The sequence below is a fragment of the Passer domesticus genome, chromosome 15, assembly GCF_036417665.1.
Source record: "Passer domesticus isolate bPasDom1 chromosome 15, bPasDom1.hap1, whole genome shotgun sequence".
Taxonomy (NCBI): domain Eukaryota; kingdom Metazoa; phylum Chordata; class Aves; order Passeriformes; family Passeridae; genus Passer; species Passer domesticus.
Window position 1 is genome coordinate 81,517 of NC_087488.1, and position 10,601 is coordinate 92,117.

At 51.9% G+C, this 10,601-nt stretch overlaps 1 long non-coding RNA gene across 3 annotated transcripts; it reads right to left on the reverse strand.

The window, feature by feature from the left end:
- Nucleotides 1-3,981: 3,981 nt before the first annotated feature.
- Nucleotides 3,982-8,827, reverse strand: LOC135281421 (uncharacterized). Of its 3 annotated transcripts, none has more exons than XR_010348080.1 (3): nucleotides 7,033-8,827; nucleotides 5,647-5,850; nucleotides 3,982-5,038 (listed from the first exon to the last, which is right to left on the reverse strand). It is a non-coding gene; the product is annotated as an uncharacterized LOC135281421 (long non-coding RNA). The 3 variants fall into 3 exon arrangements; XR_010348078.1 differs by having other exon boundaries at nucleotides 6,015-8,827; XR_010348079.1 differs by having other exon boundaries at nucleotides 3,982-4,708; nucleotides 4,943-5,038; nucleotides 5,647-8,827.
- Between the last annotated feature and the right edge of the window lie 1,774 nt (nucleotides 8,828-10,601).

Consider the following 10,601-nt stretch of genomic DNA (forward strand, 5'->3'; position numbering starts at 1 on the left):
AGGTGAGGTTTAACAAGTCCAAGTACCGGGTCCTGCACTTTGGCCACAACAATCCCTGCAGCACTACAGGCTGGGGACAGGATGGCTAGAGAGCAGCCAGGCAGAAAGGGACCTGCAGGGACTGATGGGCAGCAGGCTGCACATGGGCCAGCAGTGTGCCCAGGTGGCCAAGAAGGCCAGTGGCTCCTGGCCTGGATCAGGAATGGTGTGGCCAGCAGGAGCAGGGCAGTGATTCTACCCATGGTGCCAAGTCAGGAACTGAAATGGGGAGTGGGGCCAAAGAGGAAAGGGCAAACAGGGATGGGCTGTTTGCAGAGGAGGGGACAGGGATGGGTAATAGGAAGAAATTTGTACTGCTTGGAGTAAAGAAGAAAAAGTGAAGCAAAGGAAATGCTGAGGGCAGTTTGGGGGTGGCTGCCAGGCAGCCCTGGCTCTGAGCAACAGCGCCTGCAGTGGCACAGGAAACTCCCAGCTGATGGGAACAAACTTTCTGGCTGACTGCAGAGGCCAGGACAAAGCTGAGTGCTTTCCCTGGTGTCCCCCAGCCCTTGCTGGCCCCAGGGCCTGATGGCATTTGTGCTCCCTCAGGTTCATGTCCCCACAGCAGCAGCATGGGGGTGCTCCCGCCTGCTGTGTGCAATGCAAACAGGGGCTCCTGAGCCAGTGCTGCCGTGTCTGTGCCTGCAAGGATGCGGCACCTGTGTGAGCTGGGGAAGAGGCCAGGGCTGCAGAGGGGGGATGTTGTTGGCAGCTCCATGAGGATGCCCTGGGACGCTGCCCTGGGCTGTGCAGCGCACTGGGGATGGATCAGCCCCTGCTCTGCTGCTCCTTCCCGTCTCCCCCAGGGCCCTTGCAGAGCCCCAGCCATGCTGTTTGCCCCCAGCCTGCCCACAGCCAGCCTGGGGCTGCTCACCCTGGGGCTTTTCTGTGCTGAGCATTGGCCTGGCCGTGTTCTTGAGAGAGCCTGGGCAAGGAGCCTGCAGCCCCCAGGGCCTGGCCTGAGGCGTCAGCGCTGCCCCAGCAGTGCCCATGGCCTGTCCCTGCTGCAGCCCCGGCACTGCCACCCCCAGGACTGTGCCCAGCCCCGAGAGCACTCAGGCCCTGCAGCAACACCAGGGCCACCAGGGCAGCGGGGCAGGGCCACGGCAGCAGCACTGGCAACACCAAGTGCTGCTGCTGCTGCTGCTGGGCACAGCTGCTGTGCCAGCACTGATCTGCCCCCAGCTCTGCACACAGACATTGCTGCTGCAGCTCCAGAGAAGGCAACAAAAGGGCATCTCTGCAGAAAACTCTGCTGGGACATCCTCTAGTTCCTTTAAAGCCACCGAGAGTGCAGCCCCTCATTGACACAGTCTGTGGCCACAGGGAAGGTGGAGAGAAACAAAATGTGAAATGGCACAAACAATGACATTTCATTGTGGAAAATATGAAAGACTAAAACAAAGGTAAAAAACTACACAACTAAACCAACCAGAAGTATCAAAGATGACCTTTATTTCAAGTGATTTTCAGAAATTGCCCAGCAGTCTAATGTTCCTGAAAGCATCCAGTCGTCAGTCTCCACACTGCAGCCTTGAGCTCCTGGTTCCTCAGGCTGTAGATGAGGGGGTTCAGGGCTGGAGGCACCATCGAGTACAGAACTGACAGGGCCAGATCCAGGGATGGGGAGGAGATGGAGCGGGGCTTAATGTGAGCAAGTGTGCCAGTGCTGAGGAACAGGGAAAGCACGGCCAGGTGAGGCAGGCAGGTGGAAAAGGCTTTGTGCCGTCCCTGTCCAGAGGGGATCCTCAGTACAGCCCTGAAGATCTGCACACAGGAGAAAACAATGAACACAAAACAACACAGTGCTATACAGATGGAAAACACAATAAGCCCCAGTTCCCTGAGGTAGGAATTTGAGCAGGAGAGCTTGAGGATGTGTGGAATTTCACAGAAGAACTGGCCCAGGGCATTGCCATGGCACAGAGGCAGGGAAAATGTATTGGCTGTGTGCAGCAGTGAATAGAGAAAGCCACTGGCCCAGGCAGCTGCTGCCATGTGGGCACAAGCTCTGCTGATCAGGAGGGTCCCATAGTGCAGGGGTTTGCAGATGGACACGTAGCGGTCGTAGCACATGATGGTCAGGAGATAAAACTGTGCTGTGACAAAGAAGAGAAAGAAAAAGAGCTGTGCAGCACATCCTGTGTAGGAGATGTTCCTGGTGTCCCAGAGGGAATTGTGCATGGCTTTGGGGACAGTGGTGCAGATGGAGCCCAGGTCGCTGAGGGCCAGGTTGAGCAGGAAGAAGAACATGGGCGTGTGCAGGTGGTGGCCGCAGGCTACGGCGCTGATGATGAGGCTGTTGCCCAGGAGGGCAGCCAGGGAGATGCCCAGCAAGAGGCAGAAGTGCAGGAGCTGCAGCTGCCGCGTGTCTGCCAATGCCAGCAGGAGGAAGTGGCTGATGGAGCTGCTGTTGGACATGTGTTCTGTCTTGGCATGGGGATCTGTAAAAAAGTAATCATGGAATAATTGAGTTTGGAGAGGAATTTAAATATCCCAGCACAGCCTGGGGGCACTTTCTGCCCACTGCCTGCCCAGGGCTCTGCTGCCTGGAGCTGTCCCTGCCAGCAGCTGCTTCCCTGTGCCCAGGGCTGGGCCCTGCCAGCGCTGCCAGAGCCCAGCCCAGCCCTGGGGGCTCAGCTCTGCCCTCCCAGCTCTGGCACTGCCCAGGGGCAACTCTGGCTCTGCAGGCTCAGATGGCAATGTCAGAGTAACCCTGAGGAGGCTGGAAAAGCGACACTGAGGTTGCCTCTAAGGGGCCCTGTGCTGATTTTATTCTCTGCCTGGTTAATTACCATCTGAGAAAAAATATTTTTATTTTCCTCACTTGAACTGAGAGATGAATATCTATGTGCCATTTCCCATCCAGGCAAACCAGAACCATAGATTAAAAAAGCAGGATTTTCCCTTTTATGTAACGCATGTCTTGCTGCACTCCCTGTATCACGTATTTCGAAAAGTTCCGCAATTAAATGCCCTGCTGCTAGCAGCCCTGAACAATGCAGCATCCTCAACACACAAGAACACTTCCAAGCCTTACCACATGTCTCCTTCCTCCCAGATCTTGTCCCCCAGTGCTGGGAGCAGCTCCCCGGGCCGGCTGAGAGCTGTCCCTGGCAGGCAGCAGAGTCCCTGCCCCAGCACAGCGCCCTGGGCTGCAGGAGCCTGCTCTGCAGGACAGCCCTGGGCACACTTGGCTGCTCTGCACAAGAGACAATCAGAGAATGTATTCACAGAGTCTGCAGGCATTGGGATATTCCAGCTTTAGGAGATGGCTCCAGGAGCTGCAGCTGCATTGTCCTGCAGCCAGAGGTTCCTGTGCCAAGGCTGGCAGTGATCCTGCCCCAGGCACTTCTCAGCACCTTCCCAGCCCTGACTGATTGAAGCTCTCTGTGCCTCTGGGCTGTGCCCGGGCTGGCTGCAGGCAGTGCCCCAGCCCTGCTGGGCTGGCAGAAGAGCTGCTCACCAAGAGAAATGTGCTTTTGAAGCTCTTCTTGCTTACCAGGAGCTGCCTCTGGGCCAGGAGCCCAGCCCAGCTCAGTAGCACAGACACAGCACAAGGACTTTAATGACCCTCTGGGGCTTTGTGCTCAGGCCCTGAACATCAGTCCCTGAGAGGCAGCTGAAGAAACCTCTCCAGAACTCCAAGGCAGAATCCAACTCCAAACTTTCTTGGACTTTTAATGGGTCCCACTGAGGGACACGACTGAGAAAGTGTCCCCAGGCCGCAGCCACAGCAGAGAACTGGAGGCACTGATGACAGGTGGGGACAAAGAGAAGCCAAGTCTTGGTGGCCTGGGGCACAGCAGCAGGGTCTGTGCCACCAAGGGCTGGGAGGAGACACCTTGTCCTGAGGCCCTGGGGCCTCCTGGCACAGCCCCAGCCAGGCTGGGCACTGTCAGCCCCTTGTCCTGCCCTCAGCATCCCCCCCTAGCCCACATCCCAGTGGCCTCAAGGATCTGCTGGAAGGAGTCCCTGGGGAGCCTTGCTCAGCAATGGCCCTGGGGGATCCTTCATGCTCCCAGGGACTGCAGGTTTTTCAAAGGACTTAGGCTTTTGCTTTTACCTTGACTTTCTGAGAGGCTTGTGCAATCATGGGCTCCAATTTTCTGCTGTAATTAGTCCCTGGAGAGGCTTTGTCAGTAACAACACTCCATGGGGCTCATTAATGCTTCAGGGTACTTCAGTTATTTGAAGGTACTTGGTGTTTCCCTTTTGATACAGACTTTGGGAGAGGTTTGTGCAATCATGGCCCCAATTATCTGCTTTAATGAGTCCCTTGAGAGCTTTGCACTGACACCCAATTGGGCTCATTAATACTTTGAGATACTCAAGGTTTTTAAAGTACTTTGGATTTTCCTTTTCACACTGAGTCTCTGAGAGGTTTTTGTGGCATCCTGGCCTCCAATTCTCTCCTCCAAGGAGTCCATGATCAGCCTGTATTGGGGATGGACCTCCTTAGGACCTATTCATGCCTTGACAAACTTCGGGGTTTTCTTCTGACTTTGACTTCTGGACAGGTTTGTGCAATATCCTCTCAGGGCCTGAGGTTCCAGGGCTCAGCTCCAAATGCACCATGAGGCTTATTAGCCTCAAGCAAGTCCTGACAACCCATGGCTCTGCCTTGATTTCCCTCTGCTCTAGTGCTGTTCATCAGGAAGTTTTCCTGCTGGAGAAATATTTCAAAGATTTTCTAGGAAATATGTATTCCTATTTTCAAGGATGTCTTTTATTATTTTTCTTAGTACACAAGAGGTGATTGAAGCGTTCTGTGACTGATATTGATCCAGGGACTCTCCTAAGGAGGTCTGGCCTGGTCAGAGAAGCTGTGCCTTGATCTCTGACCCAGTGTTGACAACCCTGCTCCACATTCTCCAACCCCATCCTGTCTCTCCTCACTCACCTGGGATCTGCTTTGCTTGGAGATCTGACAGCACACAGCCAAAGAGGGATTTTGTCTTTTTAATTCTTTGAAGCAATCTAAAACTCTTGAGTGTCTCTGTTGAAAACATAGACCATCCTCAAGTCTGTGCCAAGCCCAAGGTGCCACCAAGGCCACTCCAAGCCTGCCCTGGGCCAGCTGTGAGGGTGGATCATCATCCCAACCTGCACTAGGCCATTGTAAAATGAGAAATTGTGCTTAGTTTGATGTTGATTTCTGTTAGGGACCGGATACCCCCCTACCCCAGAGATAATATTTTCTAAAATGTCCTTGTTGACCACACCAGAAACATATTTTTCGGCCCTGTAATTGTTGCTGGGGCCCCTTAAAGGGGAATGGCATGGCCACTAGGGCCTCTGCAACTCCTTGCCCAATGGCATGGGCTTGTACAGCCGCTATGTGTTCTGTGGTCCTGAGGCAATTACAGCCTCAATCATCTGCAGGAGTGTGGGTTCCATCTCTAGTGGAAGGGCACGCAGCCCTTTCTTACATTCCAGGTTGGCACTGGCTACCCCCAATGAGTTTAGTAATTCATTTTGAGTCTTTTCATCCCAGACTTGTTTCTCTAGTGCCTGTTTAAGGCGATCAATAAATTTCATGCAGGGTTCGCTTGGTTCTTGTCTTATGTTTACATAGTCCAAACTGGGGGTGCTACCATCTGGTACCTGGATCAAAGCTTTCAAAGCCATCTCTTTTCTATCGTCCAATACTTCTCTGGGGATACCTGCTGCTTGATCATCTGGCAGGCTGTGTTGTCCTTCTCCAGCTAGATGGCTGATTGTCAATTGCGCCCTTGCCTCATTATTAGCATAGTCTGCTATTAATTGATTTAGTAAACACTTCCGTCCCTCTTTCCCACAGGGTGTATTCTGTAGGTGATAAAAACATGGTCATAATATATTTTAAATCATAGGGGGTTATATGTGCTGTGAACATGGCCCTCATTAGGCCATTAAAACAAGGTGAGTCCTGCCTCTAGTCTTTAGCTGCCCTACACTGCTCCTTGATTTCCCCGTAAACCAATGTCTGATACCTGGGATTCTGCTCCCTTCTTTCCTAATGTCCTGAGGCAATGAGGAGTTTCAAGACTATTTGCCAGTCTCCTTCCTTAACTGGTTCCTTCCAGATCCTTTCCCAGGGATCTTCTAGGGTTGAGGGGAGAGGTGGCTCTGGGGAATCCAAACTGTCTTCTGGGGAGGAAGAATAACTTGGAGCAGAAACATTTGGAGTAGAAATAGGTTGACAGTTTGGCTTAGTATCCTTGACCATGGGGTTTATATTGTTGCCGGAGGGTGAGTAAAGGGCGCTGCCATTTTGTCATTTTCTGGAGCTGTGGCCCAGGGTGGAGGTGGAATGAATGACAGTGGAGGCGCAACCTGCAGGCAGAGGGGTGGAGTCTGGAGGTTCCTTCAGAGTGGAAGAGAAGGTTGTGGTAGCAGGAAATGGAGGACCCAAGATGGAGGGAGGATGGCCAGGCTCCCGAGCCACATTCGGGCTTCTTCCATCTTGGGTCTCCAGGGCACAATGCTCCAAGACAGCGTGGCCATTGCCATTTTGGACCATCATGAAAAGTCCAGGAAAGGCAGGTTTCAGGAGAGGTCCCAGGTTAGGAGTGACTGATGGATCAGGTTTTCGACACATGGCTTGCTGGTGAAGGGTCTCAAGGATGGTGTGGAAGAAGGGGAGCATCCGGGGTGCAATGGGGTCCCTTTTGATTGAAAGGTTGTACAATTTAAATCCCACAGAGTCTCAAAATTCAGTGGTATGGATTTTGTCAGCAGAGGTGACTAGAAAATTTTTTAATGATTCACCTCACAATTGATTTTAATTCACCCTTTAAAAATATTTTGTCATGATCAGTGAGAATTAACTTAAAGTGTCCATATAAGCTCCTTTCCTCTTTGGACATCTGACCATGCATTTTTCTCACTTCTCCGCCTTGGGGGGAACAGCCACTGGAACGCCCCAAATCAATTATGGGATGTGGATCCATATTTTAAAAACACAGTGGCAAAATAGGTGATAAATGTCCTGCATTTTCCCAAACCCACCTGCAATCCTCCACAGGAGGAAACCGTCATCGTCCCCACCAATGCTGGCTCAGGTCCCTCGAAGTGATGGGAAATCCACTGGGCCAGGCACAATCCACAGTCCCAGGGAGCCCTGGCCTATCTCTCAGCTAACCCCAGCTGACACAACTGAATGTCAGGGTCCTGCTCAGGGGCCAGATGTCACAGTGAGGGTGGCTGAGACAAACCTCTCTGGTTCCCTGACTTAAGAGTGAAGCTGGCGGAAATGAAATGGAGGAGGTTCAATGGAGTTGCCCAAAAAATAACTTTAAAAACACGGTGAAAAACAAAAAACATGGAGAAGGCAAGCCCAGTATGAGGGGCAGGATCCAAAGACCTGAGACAAAGTAACAATATATACACTTGGGGATAGAACACTCTAGAACAATACCCATATAGGGGAAACAAGTAACCAGTAGGGAAGCAGAACTTGGACAACATAGCATAACAACAATAAAGGCTTGTGGGAGAACTCCCAAGCTCATCCTAAGTTAAATAAATGACTCCCAGGGCTTGAAACTCACGCCTGGTTCTTCCAGGACAAAATCTGGCTGACTCTGAGTTACAGCCGGGCTAACTCCCACACTGCTGCTTCACACTGGCCCCTTGGGACCATGGGCCCCAACAGAGCCACAGTGATGTCCTTGGTTCCGTGAGGCTCCAGAGTGCCACAATGGTCCCTTGGATCCATGGTGCTCTGCAGTGTCACAATGCCCCTGCATTTCACAAGGCCACAAGGTGTCACATTGGTCTTCATAAGAAGGAAACCACAGAACCCCCATGTTTCAGGAGCTGATGAACGGCAGCCACCAGAGGCCAAGGCAAGCCTGACCTGTCTGTCCTGGCAGCTTTGTCTGGGAGCAACCCTTGGATATTCAAAATTATGAATGTGGAATATTAATTTTAGCCATTTGTGCCTGGAGAAGGAGGATTTTTTTCCACAAAAAGAAAAGCATAGAGCCCTTTCCAGTGTTTAGAAAACAGGTCAGTGCTGGCACTCAGGAGTTAAAGACCAGCCAGACCTGTCTGTCCTGGCAGCTTTTCTCTGGCAGCAATCCTTGGATACACAGAAATTTGGAGGTGGAATCCTAATTTTGGCCATGGATACCTGGAAGAGATGGACAGTTCTTTTCCGTACAAAGGAAAGCCAAGATCCCCAGTGTTTCAGGGGCAGATGGGAGTGGCCTTCCACATTCCAAGGTCTGCCAGACCTGTCAGGTGACTCCTGGGAGGCCAAGGCAGCCAGACCTATTTTGTGTTCTCTTGGTTCCATAGGGCCCTGCAGTGTCACAAGGGCTCTGTGCTTCCATGAAGTCTTGCAACATCACAGTGGTTCTCTTGCTTCCATGATGTCCTGTGGCATTATAATGGCCCCTTGGTTTCACAAGTGCTTAAGGATCTTAATGGTCTCCATGGTTCCAAAAGGCCCCACAGTGTCATAATGGTGTTTGTGTTCCATGAAGCCCTGCTGTGTCACCATGGTCCCTTGGTTCTGTTGGGGCCCAGTAGTGCAACAATGGTTCCACAGCTTCCCACAGTGTCACAATGACCCCTTCCCTCCATGAGGCCCTGCAGGGTCACAATGGCTCTTTGGTTCCCTGGGGCCCCAGAGTGTCGCAATGATTCCATGGGGCCTTGCAGTGCCACAATGGTCTCCATGGATCCATGGTGCCCCACAGGATCACAACGGCCCTTTGGCTCCATGAGGCCCTGAAATGCAACAATGGCCTCTTGGTTCCACAAAGCCCTGCTGCTTCACACTGGCCCCTTGGGATCATGCGGCTCAACAGAGCTACACTGATGTCCTTGGTTCTGTGAGGCTGCACAATGTCACAATGGTCCCTTGGATCCATGGTGCTCTGCAGTGTCACAATGCCCCTGCATTTCACAAGACCCCACAGTGTCACAATGATCTCCATGGTTCCTCAAGACCCTACAGTGTCACAATGATCCCGTGGTTCCCCAAGAGCCCACAGTGTCACAATGATCTCTTTGGTTCCACAAGTACCTACAGTGGAACAATGCCCTTTGGCTCCACAACGCCCCACAGTGGTCTCCATAGGAAGAAAACAGCCGAGCCCCAGGGGCAGATGAGAGGCAGTCACCAGAGGCCAAGGCTAGCCAGACTTGACTGTATTGGCAGATTTTGTCTGGGAGAAAGCCTTGTATATAGGGAATTTTCGAGGTGGAATCCTAATTGAAGCCATGGGAGCCTAGACAAGAAAGATAGTTCTTTTCCATAGGAAGGAAAGCACGGAGCCCCAGTGCTTCACAGTCAGATGGGAAGTGGCCCTTGACATGTCAAATTCAGCGGGACCTGTCAGACAGGCCCCAGGAGGCTAAACCAGGCAGACCTGCTCCATGTTCCACTGATATCATGGGTCCCCACACCATCACAATGTCTCCTTGATTCCATGAAGTCTGGCAACGTCACAATGACTTCTTGGTTTCATGGGCCCCAACAGAGTCACAGTGGTCCCTTGGCTCCTTGCGGCCCTGCTGTGTCACAATGGCTCCTTGTTTCTATGGACTCCACAGTTTGATCATTGACCCTTGCTTCCACAGGGTCCTGAATTGCACAATGGTTTCCTTGATTCCATGAAGTTCCACAGTCCCACCATAGTTTCCTTGGACCCGCATTGTCACAGTGACCCTTGGTTCCATGAGGTTCCGCAGTGTCACCGTGGTCGCTGTCAGAGGCTGGATGAGATCGATGTCCCGAGACACTTCGGGATGCTGGGAATGCCCGTGTGGGGCCAGGGCCGGGTCAGGCCTTGGTTTGTGGTGGGACAGAACCCCGCCCCCAGCCCTGGCAGAGCTGTCAATCACACAGCAAGGGCGGTGCTATCCCAGCTGTGATTGGCAGCAGAGCAGATGTTGATGGGACAGGAGCCCTGCGGGGCTCTCAGGGACCTGCAGCTTGCAAGGTGCTCTGCTGTCCCTCAGGTGCTCTCGGAGAGATCCAATCCCAGCTGGGCACCTCAGGGCACAAGTGGCACTGCCTGTTCATGGGCACACAGCTGATGTCTGCCTGGGAAGGGGCACAGGTTTTAATACCTGTTAGTTTCATAATACACCAGAAAATATTTCTTATCTGGATTACCTGAGTACTTCTAAGAAATGGCAAAGTTTTCCCACCAGGAACAGGAGTTTCCTGGATCTCATGGATTCTTCTACTGATGGCAGGAGAAAAAATACTGATCTTCCCCTCTACCTTTGCCAGCAACATTCAGTCTAGTATTTCACGACCCTCTTCCTTTAGGGAGTTGCCCAATTTTTCTAAACTTTAAATACCTTCTTAGTCAACATCTTAGCTGTGTTTTTATCTTTTATATCACCTCTTCCTATGTCTTTGTCTAAAATCCTTCCCGTATGGCAATACCTTGTGGATGGTGGACATGTCAGATGTTGTTGTCATAAGGAGCTCAGGCAAGGGTTTTAATGTTTATTAAATTTATTCAATTTTATCATGTTCACATTTTTTATATTGGCCATGAAGAGAAACCCTTCTGTGCCTCTGAGTCTCACCAGTTCCTGCTCCCTCAAAGGAC